Source organism: Salvelinus fontinalis, unplaced genomic scaffold (genome assembly GCF_029448725.1).
Source record: "Salvelinus fontinalis isolate EN_2023a unplaced genomic scaffold, ASM2944872v1 scaffold_0008, whole genome shotgun sequence".
In the NCBI taxonomy this organism is placed as follows: Eukaryota; Metazoa; Chordata; class Actinopteri; order Salmoniformes; family Salmonidae; genus Salvelinus; species Salvelinus fontinalis.
Window position 1 is genome coordinate 1,374,991 of NW_026600217.1, and position 17,033 is coordinate 1,392,023.

The window sequence follows — 17,033 nt, forward strand, 5'->3', positions numbered from 1 at the left end:
TTATGGCTCTAATCTGATAGAGGCAGTGGGGTGGTAGATACCTAGTCTCCATTATGGCTCTAATCTGATAGTGGTAGTGGGGTGGTAGAAGTCTAGTGCCCTTATGGCTCTAATCTGATAGTTGTAGATGTCTAGTCTCCATTATGGCTCTAATCTGATAGTGGTAGTGGGGTGGTAGATGCCTAGTGCCTTTATGGCTCTAATCTGATAGTGGTAGTGGGGTGATAGATGCCTAGTGTCCTTTTGGCTCTAATCTGATAGTGGTAGTGGGGTGGTAGATACCTAGTCTCCATTATGGCTCTAATCTGGTAGTGGTAGAGGGGTGGTAGATACCTAGTCTCCATTATGGCTCTAATCTGATAGTGGTAGTGGGGTGGTAGATACCTAGTCTCCATTATGGCTCTAATCTGATAGTGGTAGTGGGGTGGAAGATACCTACTCTCCATTATGGCTCTAATCTGATAGTGGTAGTGGGGTGGTAGATGTCTAGTGCCCTTATGGCTCTAATCTGATAGTGGTAGATGTCTAGTCTCCATTATGGCTCTAATCTGATAGTGGTAGTGGGGTGGTAGATACCTAGTCTCCATTATGGCTCTAATCTGATAGAGGTAGTGGGGTGGTAGATACCTAGGCTCCATTATGGCTCTAATCTGATAGTGGAAGTGTGGTGGTAGATACCTACTCTCCATTATGGCTATAATCTGATAGTGGTAGTGGGGTGGTAGATGCCTAGTGCCTTTATGGCTCTAATCTGATAGTGGTAGTGGGGTGATAGATGCCTAGTGCCCTTATGGCTCTAATCTGATAGTGGTAGTGGGGTGATAGATGCCTAGTGCCCTTATGGCTCTAATCTTATAGTGGTAGTGTGGTGATAGATGCCTAGTGCCCTTGTGGCTCTAATCTGATAGTGGTAGTGGGGTGGTAGATACCTAGTCTCCATTATCGCTCTAATCTGATACCTGTAGTGGGGTGGTAGATACCTAGTCTCCATTATGGCTCTAATCTGATATTGGTAGTGGGGTGGTAGATGTCTAGTGCCCTTATGGCTCTAATCTGATAGTGGTAGATGTCTAGTCTCCATTATGGCTCTAATCTGATAGTGGTAGTGGGGTGGTAGATACCTAGTCTCCATTATGGCTCTAATCTGATAGTGGTAGTGGGGTGGGAGATATCTTGTCTCTCTTATGGCTCTAATCTGATAGTGGTAGTGGGGTGATAGATGCCTAGTGCCCTTATGGCTCTAATCTGATAGTGGTAGTGGGGTGGTAGATACCTAGTCTCTATTATGGCTCTAATCTGATAGTGGTAGTGGGGTGGTAGATGCCTAGTGCCTTTATGGCTCTAATCTGATAGTCGTAGTGGGGTGATAGATGCCTAGTGCCCTTATGGCTCTAATCTGATAGTGGTAGTGTGGTGATAGATGCCTAGTGCCCTTGTGGCTCTAATCTGATAGTGGTAGTGGGGTGGTAGATACCTAGTCTCCATTATGGCTCTAATCTGATAGTGGTAGTGAGGTGGGAGATACCTAGTCTCCATTATCGCTCTAATCTGATAGATGTAGTGGGGTGGTAGATACCTAGTCTCCATTATGGCTCTAATCTGATAGAGGTAGTGGGGTGGTAGATACCTAGGCTCCATTATGGCTCTAATCTGATAGTGGAAGTGGGGTGGTAGATACCTACTCTCCATTATGGCTATAATCTGATAGAGGTAGTGGGGTGATAGATGCCTAGTCTCTATTATGGCTCTAATCTGATAGTGGTAGTGGGGTGGTATATACCTAGTCTCCATTGTGGCTCTAATTTGGTAGTGGTAGTGGGGTGGTAGACACCTAGTCTCCATAATGGCTCTAATCTGATAGTGGTAGTGGGGTGGTAGATGTCTAGTGCCTTTATGGCTTTAATCTGATAGTGGTAGATGTCTAGTCTCCATTATGGCTCTAATCTGATAGTGGTAGTGGGGTGATAGATACCTAGTCTACATTATGGCTCTAATCTGATAGTGGTAGTGGGGTGGTAGATGTCTAGTGCCCTTATGGCTCTAATCTGATAGTGGTAGATGTCTAGTCTCCATTATGGCTCTAATCTGATAGTGGTAGTGGGGTGGTAGATACCTAGTCTCCATTATGGCTCTAATCTGATAGTGGTAGTGGGGTGTTAGATGCCTAGTGCCTTTATGGCTCTAATCTGATAGTGGTAGTGGGGTGATAGATGCCTAGTGCCCTTATGGCTCTAATCTGATAGTGGTAGTGGGGTGGTAGATACCTAGTCTCCATTATGGCTCTAATCTGATAGTGGTAGTGGGGTGGGAGATACCTAGTCTCCATTATGGCTCTAATCTGATAGTGGTATTGGGGTGGTAGATGCCTAGTGCCTTTATGGCTCTAATCTGATAGTGGTAGTGGGGTGATAGATGCCTAGTGCCCTTATGGCTCTAATCTGATAGTGGTAGTGGGGTGGTAGATACCTAGTCTCCATTATGGCTCTAATCTGATAATGGTAGTGGGGTGGGAGATACCTAGTCTCCATTATGGCTCTAATCTGATAGAGGTAGTGGGGTGGTAGATACCTAGTCTCCATTATGGCTCTAATCTGATAGTGGTAGTGGGGTGGTAGATGCCTAGTGCCTTTATGGCTCTAATCTGATAGTGGTAGTGGGTTGATAGATGCCTAGTGCCCTTATGGCTCTAATCTGATAGTGGTAGTGGGGTGGAAGATACCTAGTCTCCATTATGGCTCTAATCTGATAGTGGTAGTGGGGTGGGAGATACCTAGTCTCCATTATGGCTCTAATCTGATAGAGGCAGTGGGGTGGTAGATACCTAGTCTCCATTATGGCTCTAATCTGATAGTGGTAGTGGGGTGGTAGATGTCTAGTGCCCTTATGGCTCTAATCTGATAGTTGTAGATGTCTAGTCTCCATTATGGCTCTAATCTGATAGTGGTAGTGGGGTGGTAGATGCCTAGTGCCTTTATGGCTCTAATCTGATAGTGGTAGTGGGGTGATAGATGCCTAGTGTCCTTTTGGCTCTAATCTGATAGTGGTAGTGGGGTGGTAGATACCTAGTCTCCATTATGGCTCTAATCTGGTAGTGGTAGAGGGGTGGTAGATACCTAGTCTCCATTATGGCTCTAATCTGATAGTGGTAGTGGGGTGGTAGATACCTAGTCTCCATTATGGCTCTAATCTGATAGTGGTAGTGGGGTGGAAGATACCTACTCTCCATTATTGGCTCTAATCTGATAGAGGTAGTGGGGTGGTAGATACCTAGTCTCCATTATGGCTCTAATCTGATAGTGGTAGTGGGGTGGTAGATACCTAGTCTCCATTATGGCTCTAATCTGATAGTGGTAGTGGGGTGGTAGATGTCTAGTGCCCTTATGGCTCTAATCTGATAGTGGCAGATGTCTAGTCTCCATTATGGCTCTAATCTGATAGTGGTAGTGGGGTGGTAGATGTCTAGTGCCCTTATGGCTCTAATCTGATAGTGGTAGATGTCTAGTCTCCATTATGGCTCTAATCTGATAGTGGTAGTGGGGTGGTAGATACCTAGTCTCCATTTTGGCTCTAATCTGATAGTGGTAGCGGGGTGGGAGATACCTAGTCTCCATTATGGCTCTAATCTGATAGATGTAGTGGGGTGGAAGATACCTAGTCTCCATTATGGCTCTAATCTGATAGTGGTAGTGGGGTGGTAGATGTCTAGTGCCCTTATGGCTTTAATCTGATACTGGTAGATGTCTAGTCTCCATTATGGCTCTAATCTGATAGTGGTAGTGGGGTGATAGATGCCTAGTGCCATTATGGCTCTAATCTGATAGTGGTAGGGGGGTGGTAGATACCTAGTCTCCATTATGGCTCTAATCTGATAGTGGTAGTGGGGTGGGAGATACCTAGTCTCCATTATGGCTCTAATCGGATAGAGGTAGTGGGGTGGTAGATACCTAGTCTCCATTATGGCTCTAATCTGATAGTGGTAGTGGGGTGGTAGATGTCTAGTGCCCTTATGGCTCTAATCTGATAGTGGTAGATGTCTAGTCTCCATTATGGCTCTAATCTGATAGTGGTAGTGGGGTGGTAGATGTCTAGTGGCCTTATGGCTTTAATCTGATAGTGGTAGATGTCTAGTCTCCATTATGGCTCTAATCTGATAGTGGTAGTGGGGTGATAGATACCTAGTCTCCATTATGGCTCTAATCTAATAGTGGTAGTGGGGTGGTAGATGCCTAGTGCCTTTATGGCTCTAATCTGACAGTGGTAGTGGGGTGGTAGATGCCTAGTGCCCGTATGGCTCTAATCTGATAGTGGTAGAGGGTGGTAGATACCTAGTCTTCATTATGGCTCTAATCTGATAGTGGTAGTGGGGTGGTAGATGCCTAGTGCCTTTATGGCTCTAATCTGATAGTGGTAGTGGGGTGATAGATGCCTAGTGCCATTATGGCTCTAATCTGATAGTGGTAGTGGGGTGGTAGATACCTAGTCTCCATTATGGCTCTAATCTGATAGTGGTAGTGGGGTGGGAGATACCTAGTCTCCATTATGGCTCTAATCGGATAGAGGTAGTGGGGTGGTAGATACCTAGTCTACATTATGGCTCTAATCTGATAGTGGTAGTGGGGTGGTAGATGTCTAGTGCCCTTATGGCTCTAATCTGATAGTGGTAGATGTCTAGTCTCCATTATGGCTCTAATCTGATAGTGGTAGTGGGGTGGTAGATACCTACTCTCCATTATGGCTCTAATCTGATAGTGGTAGTGGGGTGTTAGATGCCTAGTGCCTTTATGGCTCTAATCTGATAGTGGTAGTGGGGTGATAGATGCCTAGTGCCCTTATGGCTCTAATCTGATAGTGGTAGTGGGGTTGTAGATACCTAGTCTCCATTATGGCTCTAATCTGATAGTGGTAGTGGGGTGGGAGATACCTAGTCTCCATTATGGCTCTAATCTGATAGTGGTATTGGGGTGGTAGATGCCTAGTGCCTTTATGGCTCTAATCTGATAGTGGTAGTGGGGTGATAGATGCCTAGTGCCCTTATGGCTCTAATCTGATAGTGGTAGTGGGGTGGTAGATACCTAGTCTCCATTATGGCTCTAATCTGATAATGGTAGTGGGGTGGGAGATACCTAGTCTCCATTATGGCTCTAATCTGATAGAGGTAGTGGGGTGGTAGATACCTAGTCTCCATTATGGCTCTAATCTGATAGTGGTAGTGGGGTGGTAGATGCCTAGTGCCTTTATGGCTCTAATCTGATAGTGGTAGTGGGGTGATAGATGCCTAGTGCCCTTATGGCTCTAATCTGATAGTGGTAGTGGGGTGGAAGATACCTAGTCTCCATTATGGCTCTAATCTGATAGTGGTAGTGGGGTGGGAGATACCTAGTCTCCATTATGGCTCTAATCCGATAGAGGCAGTGGGGTGGTAGATACCTAGTCTCCATTATGGCTCTAATCTGATAGTGGTAGTGGGGTGGTAGATGTCTAGTGCCCTTATGGCTCTAATCTGATAGTTGTAGATGTCTAGTCTCCATTATGGCTCTAATCTGATAGTGGTAGTGGGGTGGTAGATGCCTAGTGCCTTTATGGCTCTAATCTGATAGTGGTAGTGGGGTGATAGATGCCTAGTGTCCTTTTGGCTCTAATCTGATAGTGGTAGTGGGGTGGTAGATACCTAGTCTCCATTATGGCTCTAATCTGGTAGTGGTAGAGGGGTGGTAGATACCTAGTCTCCATTATGGCTCTAATCTGATAGTGGTAGTGGGGTGGTAGATACCTAGTCTCCATTATGGCTCTAATCTGATAGTGGTAGTGGGGTGGAAGATACCTACTCTCCATTATGGCTCTAATCTGATAGAGGTAGTGGGGTGGTAGATACCTAGTCTCCATTATGGCTCTAATCTGATAGTGGTAGTGGGGTGGTAGATACCTAGTCTCCATTATGGCTCTAATCTGATAATGGTAGTGTGGTGGTAGATGTCTAGTGCCCTTATGGCTCTAATCTGATAGTGGTAGATGTCTAGTCTCCATTATGGCTCTAATCTGATAGTGGTAGTGGGGTGGTAGATGTCTAGTGCCCTTATGGCTCTAATCTGATAGTGGTAGATGTCTAGTCTCCATTATGGCTCTAATCTGATAGTGGTAGTGGGGTGGTAGATACCTAGTCTCCATTTTGGCTCTAATCTGATAGTGGTAGCGGGGTGGGAGATACCTAGTCTCCATTATGGCTCTAATCTGATAGAGGTAGTGGGGTGGAAGATACCTAGTCTCCATTATGGCTCTAATCTGATAGTGGTAGTGGGGTGGTAGATGTCTAGTGCCCTTATGGCTTTAATCTGATACTGGTAGATGTCTAGTCTCCATTATGGCTCTAATCTGATAGTGGTAGTGGGGTGATAGATGCCTAGTGCCATTATGGCTCTAATCTGATAGTGGTAGGGGGGTGGTAGATACCTAGTCTCCATTATGGCTCTAATCTGATAGTGGTAGTGGGGTGGGAGATACCTAGTCTCCATTATGGCTCTAATCGGATAGAGGTAGTGGGGTGGTAGATACCTAGTCTCCATTATGGCTCTAATCTGATAGTGGTAGTGGGGTGGTAGATGTCTAGTGCCCTTATGGCTCTAATCTGATAGTGGTAGATGTCTAGTCTCCATTATGGCTCTAATCTGATAGTGGTAGTGGGGTGGTAGATGTCTAGTGGCCTTATGGCTTTAATCTGATAGTGGTAGATGTCTAGTCTCCATTATGGCTCTAATCTGATAGTGGTAGTGGGGTGATAGATACCTAGTCTCCATTATGGCTCTAATCTAATAGTGGTAGTGGGGTGGTAGATGCCTAGTGCCTTTATGGCTCTAATCTGACAGTGGTAGTGGGGTGGTAGATGCCTAGTGCCCGTATGGCTCTAATCTGATAGTGGTAGAGGGTGGTAGATACCTAGTCTTCATTATGGCTCTAATCTGATAGTGGTAGTGGGGTGGTAGATGCCTAGTGCCTTTATGGCTCTAATCTGATAGTGGTAGTGGGGTGATAGATGCCTAGTGCCATTATGGCTCTAATCTGATAGTGGTAGTGGGGTGGTAGATACCTAGTCTCCATTATGGCTCTAATCTGATAGTGGTAGTGGGGTGGGAGATACCTAGTCTCCATTATGGCTCTAATCGGATAGAGGTAGTGGGGTGGTAGATACCTAGTCTACATTATGGCTCTAATCTGATAGTGGTAGTGGGGTGGTAGATGTCTAGTGCCCTTATGGCTCTAATCTGATAGTGGTAGATGTCTAGTCTCCATTATGGCTCTAATCTGATAGTGGTAGTGGGGTGGTAGATACCTACTCTCCTTTATGGCTCTAATCTGATAGTGGTAGTGGGGTGTTAGATGCCTAGTGCCTTTATGGCTCTAATCTGATAGTGGTAGTGGGGTGATAGATGCCTAGTGCCCTTATGGCTCTAATCTGATAGTGGTAGTGGGGTTGTAGATACCTAGTCTCCATTATGGCTCTAATCTGATAGTGGTAGTGGGGTGGGAGATACCTAGTCTCCATTATGGCTCTAATCTGATAGTGGTATTGGGGTGGTAGATGCCTAGTGCCTTTATGGCTCTAATCTGATAGTGGTAGTGGGGTGATAGATGCCTAGTGCCCTTATGGCTCTAATCTGATAGTGGTAGTGGGGTGGTAGATACCTAGTCTCCATTATGGCTCTAATCTGATAATGGTAGTGGGGTGGGAGATACCTAGTCTCCATTATGGCTCTAATCTGATAGAGGTAGTGGGGTGGTAGATACCTAGTCTCCATTATGGCTCTAATCTGATAGTGGTAGTGGGGTGGTAGATGCCTAGTGCCTTTATGGCTCTAATCTGATAGTGGTAGTGGGGTGATAGATGCCTAGTGCCCTTATGGCTCTAATCTGATAGTGGTAGTGGGGTGGAAGATACCTAGTCTCCATTATGGCTCTAATCTGATAGTGGTAGTGGGGTGGGAGATACCTAGTCTCCATTATGGCTCTAATCCGATAGAGGCAGTGGGGTGGTAGATACCTAGTCTCCATTATGGCTCTAATCTGATAGTGGTAGTGGGGTGGTAGATGTCTAGTGCCCTTATGGCTCTAATCTGATAGTTGTAGATGTCTAGTCTCCATTATGGCTCTAATCTGATAGTGGTAGTGGGGTGGTAGATGCCTAGTGCCTTTATGGCTCTAATCTGATAGTGGTAGTGGGGTGATAGATGCCTAGTGTCCTTTTGGCTCTAATCTGATAGTGGTAGTGGGGTGGTAGATACCTAGTCTCCATTATGGCTCTAATCTGGTAGTGGTAGAGGGGTGGTAGATACCTAGTCTCCATTATGGCTCTAATCTGATAGTGGTAGTGGGGTGGTAGATACCTAGTCTCCATTATGGCTCTAATCTGATAGTGGTAGTGGGGTGGAAGATACCTACTCTCCATTATGGCTCTAATCTGATAGAGGTAGTGGGGTGGTAGATACCTAGTCTCCATTATGGCTCTAATCTGATAGTGGTAGTGGGGTGGTAGATACCTAGTCTCCATTATGGCTCTAATCTGATAATGGTAGTGTGGTGGTAGATGTCTAGTGCCCTTATGGCTCTAATCTGATAGTGGTAGATGTCTAGTCTCCATTATGGCTCTAATCTGATAGTGGTAGTGGGGTGGTAGATGTCTAGTGCCCTTATGGCTCTAATCTGATAGTGGTAGATGTCTAGTCTCCATTATGGCTCTAATCTGATAGTGGTAGTGGGGTGGTAGATACCTAGTCTCCATTTTGGCTCTAATCTGATAGTGGTAGCGGGGTGGGAGATACCTAGTCTCCATTATGGCTCTAATCTGATAGAGGTAGTGGGGTGGAAGATACCTAGTCTCCATTATGGCTCTAATCTGATAGTGGTAGTGGGGTGGTAGATGTCTAGTGCCCTTATGGCTTTAATCTGATACTGGTAGATGTCTAGTCTCCATTATGGCTCTAATCTGATAGTGGTAGTGGGGTGATAGATGCCTAGTGCCATTATGGCTCTAATCTGATAGTGGTAGGGGGGTGGTAGATACCTAGTCTCCATTATGGCTCTAATCTGATAGTGGTAGTGGGGTGGGAGATACCTAGTCTCCATTATGGCTCTAATCGGATAGAGGTAGTGGGGTGGTAGATACCTAGTCTCCATTATGGCTCTAATCTGATAGTGGTAGTGGGGTGGTAGATGTCTAGTGCCCTTATGGCTCTAATCTGATAGTGGTAGATGTCTAGTCTCCATTATGGCTCTAATCTGATAGTGGTAGTGGGGTGGTAGATGTCTAGTGGCCTTATGGCTTTAATCTGATAGTGGTAGATGTCTAGTCTCCATTATGGCTCTAATCTGATAGTGGTAGTGGGGTGATAGATACCTAGTCTCCATTATGGCTCTAATCTAATAGTGGTAGTGGGGTGGTAGATGCCTAGTGCCTTTATGGCTCTAATCTGACAGTGGTAGTGGGGTGGTAGATGCCTAGTGCCCGTATGGCTCTAATCTGATAGTGGTAGAGGGTGGTAGATACCTAGTCTTTCATTATGGCTCTAATCTGATAGTGGTAGTGGGGTGGTAGATGCCTAGTGCCTTTATGGCTCTAATCTGATAGTGGTAGTGGGGTGATAGATGCCTAGTGCCATTATGGCTCTAATCTGATAGTGGTAGTGGGGTGGTAGATACCTAGTCTCCATTATGGCTCTAATCTGATAGTGGTAGTGGGGTGGGAGATACCTAGTCTCCATTATGGCTCTAATCGGATAGAGGTAGTGGGGTGGTAGATACCTAGTCTACATTATGGCTCTAATCTGATAGTGGTAGTGGGGTGGTAGATGTCTAGTGCCATTATGGCTCTAATCTGATAGTGGTAGATGTCTAGTCTCCATTATGGCTCTAATCTGATAGTGGTAGTGGGGTGGTAGATACCTAGTCTCCATTATGGCTCTAATCTGATAGTGGTAGTGGGGTGTTAGATGCCTAGTGCCTTTATGGCTCTAATCTGATAGTGGTAGTGGGGTGGTAGATACCTAGTCTCCATTATGGCTCTAATCTGATAGTGGTAGTGGGGTGGGAGATACCTAGTCTCCATTATGGCTCTAATCTGATAGTGGTATTGGGGTGGTAGATGCCTAGTGCCTTTATGGCTCTAATCTGATAGTGGTAGTGGGGTGATAGATGCCTAGTGCCCTTATGGCTCTAATCTGATAGTGGTAGTGGGGTGGTAGATACCTAGTCTCCATTATGGCTCTAATCTGATAATGGTAGTGGGGTGGGAGATACCTAGTCTCCATTATGGCTCTAATCTGATAGAGGTAGTGGGGTGGTAGATACCTAGTCTCCATTATGGCTCTAATCTGATAGTGGTAGTGGGGTGGTATATGTCTAGTGCCCTTATGGCTCTAATCTGATAGTGGTAGATGTCTAGTCTCCATTATGGCTCTAATCTGATAGTGGTAGTGGGGTGGTAGATACCTAGTCTCCATTATGGCTCTAATCTGATAGTGGTAGTGGGGTGGTAGATACCTAGTCTCCATTATGGCTCTAATCTGATAGTGGTAGTGGGATGGTAGATGTCTAGTGCCCTTATGGCTTTAATCTGATAGTGGTAGATGTCTAGTCTCCATTATGGCTCTAATCTGATAGTGGTAGTGGGGTGATAGATACCTAGTCTCCATTATGGCTCTAATCTAATAGTGGTAGTGGGCTGGTAGATGCCTAGTGCCTTTATGGCTCTAATCTGATAGTGGTAGTGGGGTGGTAGATGACTAGTGCCCTTATGGCTCTAATCTGATAGTGGTAGTGGGGTGGTAGATACCTAGTCTCCATTATGGCTCTAATCTAATAGTGGTAGTGGGGTGGTAGATGCCTAGTGCCTTTATGGCTCTAATCTGATAGTGGTAGTGGGGTGGTAGATGCCTAGTGCCCTTATGGCTCTAATCTGATAGTGGTAGTGGGGTGGTAGATACCTAGTCTCTATTATGGCTCTAATCTGATAGTGGTAGTGGGGTGGTAGATGCCTACTGCCTTTATGGCTCTAATCTGATAGTGGTAGTGGGGTGATAGATGCCTAGTGCCCTTATGGCTCTAATCTGATAGTGGTAGTGTGGTGATAGATGCCTAGTGCCCTTGTGGCTCTAATCTGATAGTGGTAGTGGGGTGGTAGATACCTAGTCTCCATTATGGCTCTAATCTGATAGTGGTAGTGAGGTGGGAGATACCTAGTCTCCATTATCGCTCTAATCTGATAGATGTAGTGGGGTGGTAGATACCTAGTCTCCATTATGGCTCTAATCTGATAGTGGTAGTGGGGTGGTAGATGTCTAGTGCCCTTATGGCTCTAATCTGATAGTGGTAGATGTCTAGTCTCCATTATGGCTCTAATCTGATAGTGGTAGTGGGGTGGTAGATACCTAGTCTCCATTATGGCTCTAATCTGATAGAGGTAGTGGGGTGGTAGATACCTAGGCTCCATTATGGCTCTAATCTGATAGTGGAAGTGTGGTGGTAGATACCTACTCTCCATTATGGCTATAATCTGATAGAGGTAGTGGGGTGGTAGATACCTAGTCTCTATTATGGCTCTAATCTGATAGTGGTAGTGGGGTGGTAGATGCCTAGTGCCTTTATGGCTCTAATCTGATAGTGGTAGTGGGGTGATAGATGCCTAGTGCCCTTATGGCTCTAATCTAATAGTGGTAGTGGGGTGGTAGATGCCTAGTGCCCTTATGGCTCTAATCTGATAGTGGTAGTGGGGTGGTAGATACCTAGTCTCTATTATGGCTCTAATCTGATAGTGGTAGTGGGGTGGTAGATGCCTAGTGCCTTTATGGCTCTAATCTGATAGTGGTAGCGGGGTGATAGATGCCTAGTGCCCTTATGGCTCTAATCTGATAGTGGTAGTGTGGTGATAGATGCCTAGTGCCCTTGTGGCTCTAATCTGATAGTGGTAGTGGGGTGGTAGATACCTAGTCTCCATTATGGCTCTAATCTGATAGTGGTAGTGAGGTGGGAGATACCTAGTCTCCATTATCGCTCTAATCTGATAGATGTAGTGGGGTGGTAGATACCTAGTCTCCATTATGGCTCTAATCTGATAGTGGTAGTGGGGTGGTAGATGTCTAGTGCCCTTATGGCTCTAATCTGATAGTGGTAGATGTCTAGTCTCCATTATGGCTCTAATCTGATAGTGGTAGTGGGGTGGTAGATACCTAGTCTCCATTATGGCTCTAATCTGATAGAGGTAGTGGGGTGGTAGATACCTAGGCTCCATTATGGCTCTAATCTGATAGTGGAAGTGGGGTGGTAGATACCTACTCTCCATTATGGCTATAATCTGATAGAGGTAGTGGGGTGGTAGATACCTAGTCTCTCTTATGGCTCTAATCTGATAGTGGTAGTGGGGTGATAGATGGCTAGTGCCCTTATGGCTCTAATCTGATAGTGGTAGTGGGGTGGTAGATACCTAGTCTCTATTATGGCTCTAAACTGATAGTGGTAGTGGGGTGGTAGATGCCTAGTGCCTTTATGGCTCTAATCTGATAGTCGTAGTGGGGTGATAGATGCCTAGTGCCCTTATGGCTCTAATCTGATAGATGTAGTGGGGTGGTAGATACCTAGTCTCCATTATGGCTCTAAACTGATAGAGGTAGTGGGGTGGTAGATACCTAGGCTCCATTATGGCTCTAATCTGATAGTGGAAGTGGGGTGGTAGATACCTACTCTCCATTATGGCTATAATCTGATAGAGGTAGTGGGGTGGTAGATACCTAGTCTCTATTATGGCTCTAATCTGATAGTGGTAGTGGGATGGTATATACCTAGTCTCCATTGTGGCTCTAATTTGGTAGTGGTAGTGGGGTGGTAGACACCTAGTCTCCATAATGGCTCTAATCTGATAGTGGTAGTGGGGTGGTAGATGTCTAGTGCCTTTATGGCTTTAATCTGATAGTGGTAGATGTCTAGTCTCCATTATGGCTCTAATCTGATAGTGGTAGTGGGGTGATAGATACCTAGTCTCCATTATGGCTCTAATCTAATAGTGGTAGTGGGGTGGTAGATGCCTAGTGCCTTTATGGCTCTAATCTGATAGTGGTAGTGGGGTGGTAGATGCCTAGTGCCCTTATGGCTCTAATCTGATAGTGGTAGTGGGGTGGTAGATACCTAGTCTCTATTATGGCTCTAATCTGATAGTGGTAGTGGGGTGGTAGATACCTAGTCTCCATTATCGCTCTAATCTGATACCTGTAGTGGGGTGGTAGATACCTAGTCTCCATTATGGCTCTAATCTGATATTGGTAGTGGGGTGGTAGATGTCTAGTGCCCTTATGGCTCTAATCTGATAGTGGTAGATGTCTAGTCTCCATTATGGCTCTAATCTGATAGTGGTAGTGGGGTGGTAGATACCTAGTCTCCATTATGGCTCTAATCTGATAGTGGTAGTGGGGTGGGAGATATCTTGTCTCTCTTATGGCTCTAATCTGATAGTGGTAGTGGGGTGATAGATGCCTAGTGCCCTTATGGCTCTAATCTGATAGTGGTAGTGGGGTGGTAGATACCTAGTCTCTATTATGGCTCTAATCTGATAGTGGTAGTGGGGTGGTAGATGCCTAGTGCCTTTATGGCTCTAATCTGATAGTCGTAGTGGGGTGATAGATGCCTAGTGCCCTTATGGCTCTAATCTGATAGTGGTAGTGTGGTGATAGATGCCTAGTGCCCTTGTGGCTCTAATCTGATAGTGGTAGTGGGGTGGTAGATACCTAGTCTCCATTATGGCTCTAATCTGATAGTGGTAGTGAGGTGGGAGATACCTAGTCTCCATTATCGCTCTAATCTGATAGATGTAGTGGGGTGGTAGATACCTAGTCTCCATTATGGCTCTAATCTGATAGAGGTAGTGGGGTGGTAGATACCTAGGCTCCATTATGGCTCTAATCTGATAGTGGAAGTGGGGTGGTAGATACCTACTCTCCATTATGGCTATAATCTGATAGAGGTAGTGGGGTGATAGATGCCTAGTCTCTATTATGGCTCTAATCTGATAGTGGTAGTGGGGTGGTATATACCTAGTCTCCATTGTGGCTCTAATTTGGTAGTGGTAGTGGGGTGGTAGACACCTAGTCTCCATAATGGCTCTAATCTGATAGTGGTAGTGGGGTGGTAGATGTCTAGTGCCTTTATGGCTTTAATCTGATAGTGGTAGATGTCTAGTCTCCATTATGGCTCTAATCTGATAGTGGTAGTGGGGTGATAGATACCTAGTCTCCATTATGGCTCTAATCTAATAGTGGTAGTGGGGTGGTAGATGCCTAGTGCCCTTATGGCTCTAATCTGATAGTGGTAGTGGGGTGGTAGATGCCTAGTGCCCTTATGGCTCTAATCTGATAGTGGTAGTGGGGTGGTAGATACCTAGTCTCTATTATGGCTCTAATCTGATAGTGGTAGTGGGGTGGTAGATGCCTAGTGCCTTTATGGCTCTAATCTGATAGTGGTAGTGGGGTGATAGATGCCTAGTGCCCTTATGGCTCTAATCTGATAGTGGTAGTGGGGTGATAGATGCCTAGTGCCCTTATGGCTCTAATCTTATAGTGGTAGTGTGGTGATAGATGCCTAGTGCCCTTGTGGCTCTAATCTGATAGTGGTAGTGGGGTGGTAGATACCTAGTCTCCATTATGGCTCTAATCTGATAGTGGTAGTGAGGTGGGAGATACCTAGTCTCCATTATGGCTCTAATCGGATAGAGGTAGTGGGGTGGTAGATACCTAGTCTACATTATGGCTCTAATCTGATAGTGGTAGTGGGGTGGTAGATGTCTAGTGCCATTATGGCTCTAATCTGATAGTGGTAGATGTCTAGTCTCCATTATGGCTCTAATCTGATAGTGGTAGTGGGGTGGTAGATACCTAGTCTCCATTATGGCTCTAATCTGATAGTGGTAGTGGGGTGTTAGATGCCTAGTGCCTTTATGGCTCTAATCTGATAGTGGTAGTGGGGTGATAGATGCCTAGTGCCCTTATGGCTCTAATCTGATAATGGTAGTGGGGTGGTAGATACCTAGTCTCCATTATGGCTCTAATCTGATAGTGGTAGTGGGGTGGGAGATACCTAGTCTCCATTATGGCTCTAATCTGATAGTGGTATTGGGGTGGTAGATGCCTAGTGCCTTTATGGCTCTAATCTGATAGTGGTAGTGGGGTGATAGATGCCTAGTGCCCTTATGGCTCTAATCTGATAGTGGTAGTGGGGTGGTAGATACCTAGTCTCCATTATGGCTCTAATCTGATAATGGTAGTGGGGTGGGAGATACCTAGTCTCCATTATGGCTCTAATCTGATAGAGGTAGTGGGGTGGTAGATACCTAGTCTCCATTATGGCTCTAATCTGATAGTGGTAGTGGGGTGGTATATGTCTAGTGCCCTTATGGCTCTAATCTGATAGTGGTAGATGTCTAGTCTCCATTATGGCTCTAATCTGATAGTGGTAGTGGGGTGGTAGATACCTAGTCTCCATTATGGCTCTAATCTGATAGTGGTAGTGGGGTGGTAGATACCTAGTCTCCATTATGGCTCTAATCTGATAGTGGTAGTGGGATGGTAGATGTCTAGTGCCCTTATGGCTTTAATCTGATAGTGGTAGATGTCTAGTCTCCATTATGGCTCTAATCTGATAGTGGTAGTGGGGTGATAGATACCTAGTCTCCATTATGGCTCTAATCTAATAGTGGTAGTGGGGTGGTAGATGCCTAGTGCCTTTATGGCTCTAATCTGATAGTGGTAGTGGGGTGGTAGATGACTAGTGCCCTTATGGCTCTAATCTGATAGTGGTAGTGGGGTGGTAGATACCTAGTCTCCATTATGGCTCTAATCTAATAGTGGTAGTGGGGTGGTAGATGCCTAGTGCCTTTATGGCTCTAATCTGATAGTGGTAGTGGGGTGGTAGATGCCTAGTGCCCTTATGGCTCTAATCTGATAGTGGTAGTGGGGTGGTAGATACCTAGTCTCTATTATGGCTCTAATCTGATAGTGGTAGTGGGGTGGTAGATGCCTACTGCCTTTATGGCTCTAATCTGATAGTGGTAGTGGGGTGATAGATGCCTAGTGCCCTTATGGCTCTAATCTGATAGTGGTAGTGTGGTGATAGATGCCTAGTGCCCTTGTGGCTCTAATCTGATAGTGGTAGTGGGGTGGTAGATACCTAGTCTCCATTATGGCTCTAATCTGATAGTGGTAGTGAGGTGGGAGATACCTAGTCTCCATTATCGCTCTAATCTGATAGATGTAGTGGGGTGGTAGATACCTAGTCTCCATTATGGCTCTAATCTGATAGTGGTAGTGGGGTGGTAGATGTCTAGTGCCCTTATGGCTCTAATCTGATAGTGGTAGATGTCTAGTCTCCATTATGGCTCTAATCTGATAGTGGTAGTGGGGTGGTAGATACCTAGTCTCCATTATGGCTCTAATCTGATAGAGGTAGTGGGGTGGTAGATACCTAGGCTCCATTATGGCTCTAATCTGATAGTGGAAGTGTGGTGGTAGATACCTACTCTCCATTATGGCTATAATCTGATAGAGGTAGTGGGGTGGTAGATACCTAGTCTCTATTATGGCTCTAATCTGATAGTGGTAGTGGGGTGGTAGATGCCTAGTGCCTTTATGGCTCTAATCTGATAGTGGTAGTGGGGTGATAGATGCCTAGTGCCCTTATGGCTCTAATCTAATAGTGGTAGTGGGGTGGTAGATGCCTAGTGCCCTTATGGCTCTAATCTGATAGTGGTAGTGGGGTGGTAGATACCTAGTCTCTATTATGGCTCTAATCTGATAGTGGTAGTGGGGTGGTAGATGCCTAGTGCCTTTATGGCTCTAATCTGATAGTGGTAGCGGGGTGATAGATGCCTAGTGCCCTTATGGCTCTAATCTGATAGTGGTAGTGTGGTGATAGATGCCTAGTGCCCTTGTGGCTCTAATCTGATAGTGGTAGTGGGGTGGTAGATACCTAGTCTCCATTATGGCTCTAATCTGATAGTGGTAGTGAGG